At 44.3% G+C, this 15,023-nt stretch overlaps 1 long non-coding RNA gene across 1 annotated transcript in view; it reads right to left on the bottom strand.

Moving 5' to 3' along the window:
* LOC114032856 overlaps nt 1-12,232 on the bottom strand; it is a 223,488-nt gene extending 211,256 nt beyond the window's left edge. The window contains exon 1 of the long non-coding RNA XR_003567877.1: nt 11,890-12,232. This is a non-coding gene — a long non-coding RNA (uncharacterized LOC114032856). The remainder of the gene's footprint in view (nt 1-11,889) is intronic.
* Between the last annotated feature and the right edge of the window lie 2,791 nt (nt 12,233-15,023).

The raw sequence follows: 15,023 nt of genomic DNA, 5'->3' as shown, positions 1-15,023 counted from the left end.
ATCTTCAGTGGCATCTATCTTTGTAGCCCTTATACCAATCGCAGGGTCTTGCGTATAGAAATGTGTTTATAGCTATCTGTAGAATTAATGAAGTGAATAAATGAAAACTTATCCACCCTAACAGACTGGAGTATAGCTTCTCCCATTGGTTGAGCTGATTTCTTTTTCTTCCTTTTAAATTTATCTGTGAATTTTTTTGAAGATATATAATTTTTTTTAATGAAGATGTGTCAAAATCTAGAAATATAATCCTCACTAGGTCTTGGAAATCTGACACCTGGAGCAGGGAGACAAATAAATAAATAAATCCAAGGAAAGTTTCCCCTCTGGCTCAGTTAAGCGATGGGGATGATGGGACAAGGAGTCCAGTTTCTCGAACTTTTAAAACGAGGCCTCAACGATGAGTCTGACGTAAAAACCCTTAACCACAGTTTTCCAGCTGAATTTCTAGTGCCACACAGAGCCTGGCACATAGTAGGCACTTAATAAACGTTTTCTGATTGAGTGAACTCTGCACAACAAACGCAGGGATTCTTGCTGTCAGGTATGTCTGTAGAAGCTGGGAGATTTCCCGAGAAACCTGGGACTTCTACCTGGCAAGGATGGAGAGCAGCAAGGGAGGAAGGTACAGAGAGAAATGGGGACCAACAATAGTTAAGTAACTTTCTTAAGCTATTGAAGTAATACATAGGTCTTGGTGGAGACTCTTGTCACTACTTACTGCAAGGCTCTCCCCATCTACAACCTCACAGAAAGCAGTTCCTAAGGATTCCAATGAATAATTTTGGCTTTCGTGTTTACAAAATAACTCTTCCAGGGGCAGCTAGGTGGCGCAGTGGACAGAGCACTGGCCCTGAAGTCAGGAGGACCTGAGTTCAAATTCTGCCTCAGACCAAACACTTGACACTTACTAGCTGTGTGACCCTGAGCAAGTCACTTAACCCCAATTGCCTAAAAAAAAAAAAAAACAAACCAAAAACAACAACAAAAAAACAAAATAACTCCTCCTTTGTGAGGTAGGTAGCGGCAAGGCTTATCACCTCCATTTTATATGTGAAGACACTCAGGCATGGAAAGCTTAAGTGACTTGCCCATAGTCACATAGCTAGGAAGGGACTTGAAAGAAGGCCTTAGCTTCAGCTCTCATTCTCCTGACACTCTGTAGACCACACTGTCTCCCTCCACTGGCTAATGATGGAATGAAAAGGATGATTCTAAGAGGGGGGTTGGGGAAATGAAAGTCTATTAGCTTAGTGGCAATTAATGGCACCAAGGCATGGCAATGCTGAGATTTTGATGATCTGGAGTCATCCTGCAACTAATCTGTTTGGCTGGGTCTTTATGTCCAGAATGCCCCTTCCCACCAGCCCTCACCATCTCTATCTGTTAACAACCTAATTGACTCACAAGGAACAGCTCAAATGCCATCTCCTCTGTGAAGTCTCCCTTGTTCTCTGCAGGTAGAAATGAACCCTTTTTCTTCTGATCTGCTCATTCTCTTCTGCACTGATCATACGGGTCTTTATTCCAGTGCTTATCCTTCTGTGTGACTATGGGCCAGTCATTCAAGCTCTCTGAGTCTCATCTTTCTCCTCTATGAAATGGGACTGAAATTGTTCATACTACTTACATCACAGTTGTCAGGAAGACAGTGCTTTGGAAAGCCTAATGGGCTTCCAAAATGTGAGCTAGGCTTATTTCTGTTATGTTTACTTGTATTCATGCCATATTCTCCCCCACTGAAGAATAGGAGAGATGCTGTCTTTGCTTTTCATTTCCTCCAGTAACTGGCACGGTGATTTGCACATAGTATGTTCTTAATAAATGTTTGTTGCATGAGTGAATAACTGAATGAATAAATAAAGGTTACAAGTAGAAGCACAGATTTTTGGAGCTGGGAGGGCTCTCAAGGATCACAGAGCCCAAGCCCCGACTTGAAGCACCAACAAATGGTCCTTGAGATGATTTGAAAAATTCCCATTGGAGGGAACCTGCCACCTCCTGGGGAGGCTTATTCCACTTTTAATATTATTCATTAAGAATTTGATTTACCTTATATCAAGTTTCCATTTGTCTCCTGGTTACTTCCATGCCCTAGTCCTAGCTCTTCCCCCTGGGGCTAAGCAAGGCTGATGTTTCTTCCAAATAGCAACTCTTCAAATATTTGAAGACAGTTCTCAAGACTCCCCTTCCTCCCCCTCCCCTCCCCTTCCTAAGTCTATTTTCCCTAGATTAAACATGTCCAATCCCTTCAACCCATCCTGAGATGACTGAGTCTGGTTCACTCACAAACCTGTTCACCCACCATTCTACAAATTCCAGCTCATTAATGGCTGTGTGGTATCCAGAACTAGATGCAATATTCCAGATGAGGTCTGACCAAGGCAGAGGGCAACAGTCAGGTCGAGATCCCTTGCAAAGCCCCTGGGCTAAAGTGATGTGGTCAAGGGTAGAATTTGCTTTACTTTTAAAAGAATGAACATCAATGGAAAAATAAGCAAACAGATATGAACAGGTACATATTACACACAGTATTTAATCTCCTTCAGCCTCAATTTCCTCATCTTTAAAAAGAGGGGAAAATAATAGCACTGACCTCCCTGAGACATTGTGACAATCAAATGAGAAAAGATTTGTAAGGCATTTTGAAAAACTAAAGTACTATATACATATATAATACATATATACATGTGCATACATGTATATGTACATGTATATACATATACATATACATATACATAAATAGATATAGAATGTGTGTGTGTATGTGCACTATGGGGAAAATGGATCCTAGACCTGTGATTTCATCAGTCTAGGGAACTTCCAGTCTGGTATCATCTTCCACTAATGCTGATCAGCAACTTATCTGTAATATATAACCTTAGAGAGCTACCTAAAACTGAGAGGTTAAGTCATTTGTTTAGGGTCACACAGCTAATGTGTATATGTCAGAGGCAGGACTTGAACCCAGGTTTTTTAATTCTAAGTCTTGCTCTCTATACCAATGGTATCTTTCAAATAAAACTGTATCTGTATTACATATCTAATATCTATTTATCTCTTTTAATGATTTATTTTTAGTTTTCAACATTCACTTCCACAAGATTTTGAGTTCCACATTTTCTCCCCATATCATCCCTCCCCCCACCCCAAGATGGCATGCATTCTGTATACCCCTTCCCCTAATCTGCCTTCCCTTCTATCTCTCCCTCTCTTCTCTTATCCCCTTTCCCTTCTATTTTCCTGTAGGGCATATTTATCTCTTTATATATAAACTCTCTCCCACTCTCTTTCCTCTTTCTTGCTTTCTCTCCTCTCTTTCCCTTCCTCTCTCTTTCTTCCCTCCTCTCTCACTCTTCTCTCCCTCCCCCTTCTCCCCCAAAATATATATAAAAATATACATATATGTGTGTATATCTGTAAACACACATCTCTGCATGTATATAGGTTTAAAACATCACATTAGAAACCTTCCCTTCTGAAAAGTTATTGGCTGGAGGTCCACGAGTCTCAGTTTCCTGGCCAGTGGTGCACATATGGCTGTCTGAGTGCCTAGACATGCCAATCTGTCAGTTCCAGTGGAGACAGAGTATTTGAGCTCTTAGTTACAATGAGCTCCACTTATAGACCATGTAACTGGGAAGGTTACACTCAAGTCTTTAAATCTGAATTGATGTTGATTTACACCTTGCAGGCTCTTGGACCCAAGTCCCCAAGGACGAGGATTTCAAACCTATTGTTCTTGTTTCACTTTAAGATTTATGGCAGAGATTGGGATGGGAGGGAGAGGGTGTTTACAGAGCTGGCCACGGGAGGAGGCTTATTTTTGGGCAAAACAGGCACTGGCCCAAGAAGGAACCAATTATAAAGGCAAGGTACGGTGGGATGAGAAAGGAAGGAGAGCTTAGAACAGGGACTCTCAACCTTTTCTGGGGTCAAGGACCCCTTTGCCCATCTGGTGAACTCTATGGACCCCTTCTCAGAATAATGTTTTAAAATGCAAAAAATGAAATCTGTAGAATTACAAAGGAAGACGGTTACATTCTTCATTCCTCTCCAGGCATCACTCCTGATTCTCCTCTCAGACTTTCTCTCTAATTCCCCAGAAATCTTTGTATCCTGGGAAGATGCCTCCACCCTTGGACTTCACACATCTGGATGTACTGACTACCCTGGAGGCCACTCCCTCTGAATGGCGAGTTCCTTTCAGAATGTCTATTTCAAGAAGGTTCCTCAGGCCACCCATGTCTTCATTGTCTCCAGGCTGTGCTTCTAACACTCCTCCAAGCCTTTTTCTATGATGCCCTGCCCAGGAACCTTCATTCTCCCCCCTGTTTTCCTTTTTCCTTTCACGGACTCCTTTCACCCCTCCCCCCTTTAGAATATATCTCCTTGAGGATGAGAACTATCTTTTTTCTTGGATTTGTATTCCTAATGCTTATCATAGTAACTACACATAGTTAAATGCTTCATAAATTTTTGTTGACTTGTTAACAATATTGAAATAGTTATCAAAATATTAAGAACAAAAAGTAAACAAAAACTAGATGACTCACCCCTAGTGAATAACCTCTAGCTTTGGATAATGAAAGGGTAGAGCCAGATAAAACCTCAGAGATTACCTCAGCTAACCCTTCCATTTCAAAGAGAGGGAAACTGAGGCCAACGTGGTAAGAAGATATGCTCAAGTTAGAGACTTAAGCCTCAGGAAACTAGGGTCCTCTTTTTGCTCTGCCACATAAGTTTATTTAAAATATGTTTATATTAATCATATATTAATTATAATATATAATTATACTTTATATTTTAATATGTTATATAACTTAAAGAATTATAATGTTTATATTATGTGATCCAGGGCAAATCTCTTCCTCTCTCTGGGCCTCCATTTCCAAAAAAAGCCAGGTCCATGGCTGATCTCTAAGGTCCATTGACTATCTAAATTCCCTGATTTTAAAACTGCATTCCCCACTAAAAGAGATTGTGAGGAAGGCATTAGTCACCTTAAGGAGGCATGGAAACAAATAGGTAGTGTGGTCATTGTTTTTAAGGGGATGAGAGGTCTTTGGGAAATACTGTTCTTCATCTAATTCCTTTTTCTCACTGCTGGCAGGAGGTTTGAAGGACTGTATGGGCCAGTTTGTTGCAGTGACCCAGGCTGCTAGCTGCTCCTCAAGTTCCCAATCATCTCACCCACAAAATGTGTGACTCTGGTTCCGGACCTCGGCTTACATAAGGTGACAGCTATGCTTCAGTGCCTGGAGGTGACTCCGTCTTGAAAGAGAAACAGCCACAGCAGAAATTCTAACCAACGTGAAAGTAACCCTCTACAGGGGAGCAAAGAGAGCCTTTCCAAAAATTCTAAGCATCCACTCCAACTTTATTGGTAAACAGACTCAGGAGGCAAGGCACTGGTTTCTTTGGGTGATTGCCTCACGTCATACCACAACGTAGGGAGAAGGGGTTTGGTAACCCTCAGGAAAATGCTGTGCTCTCCTAGGCTTCATGGCAGCCACTAAACCTTCTGATAGTCATGGAGAGCCAAGAAAATAGAGTATATCATGCCTTGGGTTATAAGCCTCTAACAAAACAGTACTTCAATTCCCAGCACCTTACCCTCCCTCCATAAGCATTAGAGGTGGGAAGTCTAACAAAAGGCCATCAAGATAATAGTTTATTGCTAATACTATAATGGTGAAGTAGATAGAGCCCCTAGCCTGGAGTCAGGAAGACCTGACTTTCAAATCCTGCCTCAGACACTGGGCAAATCACTTAACCCTGTTTGCCTCAGTTTGCTCACCTGTAAAATGATCTGGAGAAGGAAATGGCAAACTACTCCAGTATCTCCACCAAGAAAACCCCAAATGGGGCCACAAACAGTCAGACTTGACTGAAATGATTGAACAACAAAGTTATAATGTTTCTGTGTACAACCTGCAATATGGGCGTTGAACTTGAAGACAATAAAACACTTGAGCTCAAATCCTCCCTCTCACACATGCTGTGGGACCTGGGGGAGTCACTTAACTTTTTAATGTCTCAGGCAGCTCTCCAAAGCACTTGAATTGTGGATTACTGATTTGTATAGAGAACAACTTTCCACACTGGGAATCCCCTACCTGGATGAACTCTTGGGGTCATCAGCTCATAGGATCCAGAGCTGGAAGGAAGCTCAGAAGACTTCTGGTCCAACATCTTCATTTGACAGATGAAGAAATTTAGTCCTCCGAGGCTAAGTGATTTGACCACAATGATAAGTGTAGAAAGTTATCAGCAAAAGGATTTAAATCTACCATTGTCTGATTCCATTGCCAGTGCTCTTCCTACTGATCTACCCTGCCTTTCCATTACAAATCTAGAGGAAATACATTTTGTTTTTCAGTCCTTTCAGTCATGTCCAACTCTTCGTGACCCTATCTGGGGTCTTCTTAGCAGAGAATATGGGAGTGGTTTGCTATTTCCTTCTCTAGCTCATTTTACAGATGAGGAAACTGAAGCACACAGGGTTAAGTGACTTATCCAGGGTCACAGCTAATAAAGTGTCTGAGGCGAGATTTGAACTCAAGAAGGTGAATCTTCCTTACTCCAGGTCCAAGGCTGTATCAACTGTGCCACCTAGCTGTCCACACATACATATATGCACATACACACATATACTTATTTCCTTATGCTGTATGCCCACTCTGATAGATTCTACCATCTTGGAAAGGCATCCAGTTTTAGGCCTGGAATACTCTCTTCACATATCCTCTGAGGACCTGCCTAAGTGCCAAGAGGCTCATTAGACATTTGGCCCCCAGGTGATAAGTTTGGCAGCTGCAGCCAAATAGGAGGACAGTCTACTAGGATATAAAGGGAAAAGTAATCTGAATCCCACTTGAAGTGGGAGGAGGACACCCATACTGATGAAATCATGGATCCTTAGAATATGGAAATATATCTTACAGCAGGAGAGCTAGGTAGCCTCATGGATAGGGCTAGAATTGGACTTTTAAGAAGCCTCCTTGTTCAAATTTTGCCTAACTTCATGACCACAGGCATGTCATACAACTTCTCTCAGACTGTTTCCTCAAAGGTAAACTGAGGGTAACAATAGCACCTACTTCACAGGACTGATATAAAGATCAAATAAGATAATAAAGGCAAAGAGCCTTGCAAACTCTAAATCACTACATAAATGCTGGCTATTATTAGTATTTATATAGCCCTTTGCAGTTGACAAAATGCTTTCCTCCCATTAACCCTCTCAAGTAGGTAGTAGAATATTTTCCCCATTATACAGAAAAAGAAGATCAAGACACCAGGACATGAAGTTTTGTGTCCAATCTACTGTCACAGCTGGATATGAACCTGGATCTTCTAAAGTGAAATTCACTGTCCTTTTGTGCCTCTCTGTCCATCTCTACCTTCACCTGTCTGCTATGACAAAAGGTGGGAGAGACTTTGTATAGCTATGAGTGTGCATATATAACTGCAAAAACCCTCTTGACACTGATCACCCTCCCCTGGACACATACAAATGTGTCAGTGGAATGGCCCCCACCCATTTCAAGATAAATATTCAAGACGATTATTTCCCTCAATTAATAACTGATTTTTTTTAAACAAAGTATTACTTTTTGTCCTACCTTAAAAATTCAGGAACAGCCACTACATATTTCTGTCTGTTCTCACCCCAGGAAAACAGAAAATAAACTCAAACAGGTAACTCGACATACAAGACAGATATTTCAACTCCCTTTCCATCATCACCTTCACTAGAAAAAAAGATAGCTGTTTCTCAATTCTTCCTTTATTCCAAGGAAAAAGAAAGCAACTATCCCAGGCATTTGGAAAGAAGGCAATATCACACTTTTCTAGCCTCTGTCCTCTTCCTCTCTTCCTACACCCACAACCACCCACAAGAGAAAAAACAACCGCACAGATACACTTAATACGCAACGGGTTCCCATTCCCATCTGCGATAATACTCTCCCCTAAGTTGCTTGAGGGTAGAAGGGAACATAGTTGGGGGGACGGGGTGGATGTCTGGTTCAACTAGGGGTTAAATCTCAGAAGGTGGAGCAGAGCTCAGACCCAGGAAGGTGGGAGGAGTGTCCTGGGACCAGTCTCACCGCCCTGGATCAACCTCGATTCTGTTTCTTCCCTTTGGGTTGCCGGCTTTTTAACCCAAAGCTCCACCCACCTCCCCCCACTGTCGTTCCACCACCCCCAATCCCCAGCTCGAAACGGAAGCCAACTGCTGACCGAGTAGTGAAAAAGCAAGCAAGCAAGCAAGCAAACAGCGGATCCCAACCAGACGGCTGTACAGAGAGGGGAACTCAGACATAGAGCGGCTTGGGGAAACTGGAGTCAACAAACAGACAGATAGCTAAGCAGGCCGGCAGGCAGGCCGAGATACTGAGACAGATAGGACTGCCCCCAGGAGGGGAAAAAATGAAAAAGACGTGGGGGGAGAGAAAGAAAAAAAGGGAGAGAGAGAGAGAGAGGGGAACGCTCGGTGGGATTTAGCTGCTAACATGCCGACACTCTTTTGCCTCCTCCCTTGGGGTTCCCTCATCTCTGCCCGTCGGATCCCTGAGAGAAACAGGTTGCTAGTTGAGTTCCCCATCCTCCACGGAAGTCACATCTTCCCTCCCAAAATGCTCGCATCTCCCTCCCTCCAGTCCCAATTCCTTCCCTACCCCTATCTAGCAAATTCAATCTCCCCAGCGCTTATAAAGAAGACTTTGAGCAGTCACCCTTGGTGTCTCAGCAGCAGAGATGCTAGGCGGTGGGGTGGGTGAGTGGAAGCAAAAATCTCCAGGAGAGCCTTAAAGCAAGGTCAATGGCCTTAGAGCACCTAGTGATTTCTCATGTATAAATACTGGCTTTGGAATTGCATTGTTAAGGATCATGGCAGCAGCAGGAAATCCTAATGGCCCTGAACAGGCGGAGTGAGCAAGGATTTATCCTATACCATGTAATAGACTAAGATGGATCTAGGATCTAAGAAGGGGGGCAGGAAGAGGGATGGAGTTGTAGGCAGTCCAAACCTGCCAAAATACCAGTGGCACCTATTTAATGCAGACTGGGGTAAGAGAGACAGGACATTCAGGATTACTGTCACCTAGACTTAAGTGTTCTACAAGATTCTATATGGATGAAGAGGCTTATCCCTCTACTGGGGGGAGGGGAGGGGGAGGCAAAACAAAAATACTTCACTACTGTGATTTTTCTAACCAAGCCTATAAAAGTGCTTTCAGGCAGAGATGTCAAAGGTGAGACAGTTGGGGCAGTAAGTACCAGGGGAATAAATTAAGTTGAAAGAAATTTTGGTTCAATAGAAGAGGATAGGGGAGGTCAAGTCATAACCCCATCCACCATCCTCCCAATTAGTCAAGAAAATCAGTTATGATTGCCCAGTGGAGACTGGCTGTGCCAACAGAAGACTTGGGTACATATGACCATACCCACTTATCAGAGTGAAATATTAAGGATGAACCCAGCTGCTTATTTAAGTGTAGGCATCTCTGCTTGCGACCAAGCATTAGGGATAATTTCAGAACACGGGAAATGCATTTGAGATGAAGAAAAGGTGGAGGAGGAAAGTGATGGGATTTGGGGAGGGCATGGGATGCTCTGGTTTCTCTGATTTCCTTCTCTTTGATCTCCATTGCAGAACCCAAACTTCCCACTTTCACAGATCACTGTATTTTCAGTGATTCCTTTAAAACAGGTAGTTTTGACACCCCTCCTAACACACACAGAGTTCTTCCCCTCTAGGCCTCCAAGCACTGTTCACATACCTGCCTCAGTCTTTGGAAAATTGATCTAAGAGCTCTGCCAGGCCCAGTTCGTAGAAAATTGTCTATAGGCAGTGTCAGCTTCAAATTTCCATTCTCAGGACTTAAGGTACTGTGGAAAGACAACCTTCCTTCCTTAAATGCAGATCTCATTAGGTGACAAAAGGTAAGGTTATGATTTTCTCCTCTGATTTATATTAAGGGGAAAAGAGAAAACCGGCAGGGTCCCATTTCAAATGTGGGTTTGAATATTTCTGTTGATCAGAGATAAGACTTACATAATTCCCATCTATTCAGCAAGTAAGAGTTTGGGTGTAGCACATATGTGTGCACTCTCCACACACTCTCCCCAGTACTTCCTACATCTCTATCTTGTTATATATCTATATGTCGACCTCTTTATTTGTTCGAACATGCAGCATATAAACACATAGATTTTATACAGGACTGAGGGAGAAATGCATATTGATAGAGGTTTCCACACTGGGAGTTATTTACTTAGGAGGCTGCTGAAAATAGTTTTAGACCCATCCAAGTATCGAGTCGTAATACCTATGTCAGCATGAAGCCATTTAAGAAATCTCCTAAAAGTCTTACCCTAAGAGAGGAGCCAATTTTCAAAGTTGAATATCAACGCAGTTCAATTTCCAGTACTTTCCAACATCACCCAAGGGGGAGGGAGAAGAGAGGGGTGGAGAAAGGCAGCAGACGGGGCTCCGAGGGGAAGGAGATAAGCCCACCACATAATGGACCACTCACTAGTTGAATTTCGTGAATTCGCATCCAAGTGCTTCCAGATTTCTCCCTGAGTACATCTCCAGAACCAACATTCCAGGCTTAGCCAAGTGCACTCTGAGTGCACTGTTTCCCAATTTATATAGACTGCATTTTTGAAGCAGCAAGCAAATAATTGAGGCAGGATTCTCACATTTCAACCCAGAATACATTTCCTAAAGCTGAAGTTGGGGGGGCGGCGTTGAAGCTCAACAGAGACCCCACGGAAAAAGCCCGAGAATCCAACCTGGACTTCAACACAGACATCCCAATGTAAACAGGCTAGGTGCCAGAGTAAGAGGAGAGGATGGGGCGGAGAGCCGATGGGTTTCGTTCGGAAGGAGAACCCAACTGAGGACTCCCACCCCCACACCCGGCTTCTCTCTCCTTCTCCTTTCCCCACCTTCGTCCTCCAAAGCTGTTCTATGATCACACAGAAATCGCAAGAAAGAAGGCTTGTAATCATTGATCTGACTGCACTGCTGGAAGCCTTTTTCTCGCCTTTCTCCCTACTGCGTCTCCACCCGCAGCTCACTCGCTCTCTCCCGAGGAAGGGAGGGAGAGAGAGCTATGTCCCCAGGCGGCGGCCAGGCGGGCAGGAATGCACCGCGGACCCCCGCGCTGGCCTTCGGGAGGAGGCGCGGAGCTCCAGGGGAAGCGAGCCCGGCCAGACTCCTTTACACGCCGTCTCCTTTTCCCCCCTCAGCCGCCCCCCATTCCCCCGGGAAGCCCCTAAAAAGCATGGGAACCGTGCGCATAGCTTGCTCTCCCCAGCCCCCACCCTCCGCCTTGACTCTCCCCCAAAGCCGCCCGACTTCTCCGGACCCCAGGCTGCTGTGATCGCCTCGTGGATTCATCCTCTGAGTACCACCACTAGCTATGCCACCTCCGCCGCGAGCCCAGAACCGATTCCGAACACTGCCCAACTGTGTGCAAGGAGCCAGAGCTGCGGCGAGGGTATACTAGCTGGCTCGCTCGTTCGTTCTGAAAAGAGCCCCCCACAGCCGGCTAGGGAAGTAGCCGCCGCCAAGCAGCAGCGGCGGCGGCGGCGGCAGCAACCCCGCCGCCCGAGAGCCTCTGATTGCAGGCGCCAGCGAGGAAGGCTAGCTTCTCCTTAAGTGCCTTGCTGCATAAAAAGGTGTGGGGAGGGGATGGAGGGGGGTGGCTGTGGGCAGATCCATATTCAAGATCTGCCCAAGAGCCTGGCACCCGCCGGGTCCGTCCCCGATTTCGGAGCGCAGGGGAAGGGAGAGCTTGGTGGGGAGACCGAGCGGAGTCGCGAGGATACAAAAGCCACTTTTCCGTATATACCATAGCCCGGCTGGCTTACCGTGTCTGCAGGCTCCCCGGGGCAAAAGGCAAGGGAAGGAAAAATTAAATTGTGCAGTTTTCTTCTATATAAATAAAGCCACTCTTCTCCGAGACGTACTGGCTCCTTCTCTCCACGATCCCAAACTGGACAACTACAGGGAGGTCCGGGCTCTCATCCTCTCAGGCAGGCTCCACAATAACAAGAGGGGAGCGAGGAAATAGAAGAAACCCCTGTCTCTCGCAGACACACACCCGAAAGGCCGGTCCAGGTTTCTCCAGGCGAAGTGTTCCTGGTAGGACTGCTGGCCCACATTAAACAGCTGCAATCCTGAGGCTTGGGGTTGGGGTATATTTTTTTAATCGCTTCCCTTCTCTTCTTCCCCTCCCTCCCCCCGTCTCTCTCTTACACACATATACAGAGAGGGCGAGCTAGCAACACACACACACACACACACACAGACACACACACACACACGCAGGTTACATGAATGGAAGGCGGGAGCCAATCCTACAATGCTTTGGAAAGAGAAAGGCACATGCATTCTAAACGGGTCTGCACCACTGAGGCGGCAGAGGGGGAGTTAGCCGGGAGCCCAGGTGATGGTTTTAATCTCCCATGTCTGAGCGGAACACTACCAGCAGCGCGCTCTCTCTCTCTCTCTCTCTCTCTCTCTCTCTCTCTCTCTCTCTCTCCCTCCCTCCCTCTCTCTCTCTCTCTCTCTCTCTCCTCTGCCTCCTCCTCTTCTTCCTCCACACACACGGGAAGCTGGGATTATTCCTCACTTGACAACATTTTGGGGGGCAGTCTTACACCCAGTCCCTGCTGCTACTGCTGTTGCTGCATCTTTGCCAGATGTAATTAACAGCTGGAAACTTTGATTCCATCCTCAGGGCGGGCACTGTGTGAGATGCCCAAAGACATGTGGCCTTCCTGGGATCATCAGCATCTCCTGCAAACCATGGTAACAGCCCCTGACTCACTATAAAAACCAGCAGTATTTTTTAAAAAATTTAAATTTTAAATTAAAGTTAAATTAATAATATATGTGATTTCCCCCTCTGCTTCTTGTATTTTAATCTCCAGTACTAGTCCAAGAGGGAACATTGTGGTGTGGGAGGAGCAAAAGAATCAGGAGACCTGAAATCTAGACATGGCTCTGCCACTAACTAGTAGCCTGAATTTTGTTGAGTCATTCCATGAAGTGGAAGATGGAAAACTGCCTTTTCCGCTTCTGGGAGACTTGGGTTCAAATCCCGCCTCTGACACATCAATTGGGTGACCATGAGCAAGTATCTCAACCCTTCAATGACCCAGGCAGCTCTAAGGTGTTACGCCCCGCCCCCCCCAGTTGTTGATCTGCATGGAGGGAGTTTTCAGAAGGAGTTCCAGTATAGAAGAAATCGTGTTTAGACTTGTAGTATGTACTTCACAGGGTAGATAGAAGATTCAAATGGAATGTATATGAATTGTTACAAACTTTAAACTACTGTATCAGTATTAGTTACTACTAAAATTAGGAGATTGGATTAGATCTATGAAGAGCACTCTTCTGAAGTATTCAGGTGAGGGGGACCAGAAATTGGGGTCCCTTCCAATTCCAAACTTATGATTCTTTGATCCTAATGTCAGAAGCAGACCAGATGTTACAGATCATTCAAGCAAACTCCTCATTTTGCCACACCATGGAGTTACTGACCTCACAGTCCTGTCTCTAATGCATACTGACTCTATGGTTATGGACAAGTAATAGCAACAGCAGCAGCAACAGCAAACATTTATGTAGTTCTTACTATGTGCCAGGCACTATCCTAAGCACTTTACAAATATCACCTTATTTGATCCTCATAACAACCCTGGAAGCTAGATGCTATCATTAGCCCCATTTTTACAGATTTGAAAACTGAAACAGAGGTGAAGTGACTTGCCCAGGGCTACACAGCTAATGTCTGAGACCAGATTTGAACTCAAGTCTTCCTGACTCCAGACCTGGCTCTATTTCTCTCATTCCCCCAAGGCAATTTTCTAAGCAAATAATTTATAGATCAAGTATAGGTCTGCATTGGTAAGGCGGGTTTCTATAGGGGAAAAGGTTCTGTCTGATGATGAGGATGAGGATGATGACTGAAATCATAATGAATAAAGTATTCTAACTCAGACGCTTACTAGCTACGTGACCTTGGATGAATTATATAACTCTATGAACCTAATTACCATACCAGGTTTTGGAGAGGTAAGTATTTTTTAAACCCTAAAACGGTATTCAATTTGCAGTTATTATAAGTTATTGTGACAGATAAGACAACTGAGGCACAGAGAGGGGAAATGACTTACTCAACATCACAAGACCGGTTAATGGCAGGACCAGGACTCTCTTGTCAGGTCTGCTGATTGCTAGTCCCAGGATTATTTCCTACCATCTCATTCTTTTGTGTGATAATGTTAATTTTATATAAATAATACTAGCTGCCTTTGGTTTACAAAGCTCTTCAGATACATTATCTTATTTGAGTCCCACAAACAACTCTCTGAGGTAGGTACTCATTTTAAGATGAAGAAACTGAGGCTCAGAGAACATAAGTGGTTTGCCCCTAATCACGTAGCTAGTAAGTGTAGGAGATGGGATTTGCACCCCAGGACTTTGCTGCCTCCAGGTCCAGCGGTCCTTCCATTCCACCGTGATTGAACTTTGAACAGAATAAATTAAAACCAATGTGTGTGATGTTTAAGGAACTAGTTTTAGAGACCAGTGCATTCCATGATTAAGCACAAACTGCCTGGTTTCTCATATTGGAAATATTTTTAATTGTGAGTCCACTTCCTATCAGAATACAGTATGATGATACCTGACATAAAGGTATGAAATTTCCTCAAATTGCAGTTTGGGACACAAGGACATTGGCTATAAGGGGACTCACCACTGATGAAATTACCAAGTGACCCTGCAGAAATGGTTTATCTATGGCATCCCTCTGAGAACTCTAGATTAGAAATACCAGCAGTGATTCCTCCCCTTCCTGGCCTACCCTTAGCAATGCATCTGAATATCAGAGTTTGGTGATGTAACTTTGAAAGCACAATGAACGTATGTCCCCAATCAGGGTGTGTCATCACAAACAACACAATTCTTATCTCTGCACTAAGGGTAGGTTTAT

The sequence above is a fragment of the Vombatus ursinus genome, unplaced genomic scaffold, assembly GCF_900497805.2.
Source record: "Vombatus ursinus unplaced genomic scaffold, bare-nosed wombat genome assembly UNPS02005659.1, whole genome shotgun sequence".
Taxonomy (NCBI): domain Eukaryota; kingdom Metazoa; phylum Chordata; class Mammalia; order Diprotodontia; family Vombatidae; genus Vombatus; species Vombatus ursinus.
This window is presented reverse-complemented; position numbering and strand designations above follow the sequence as displayed.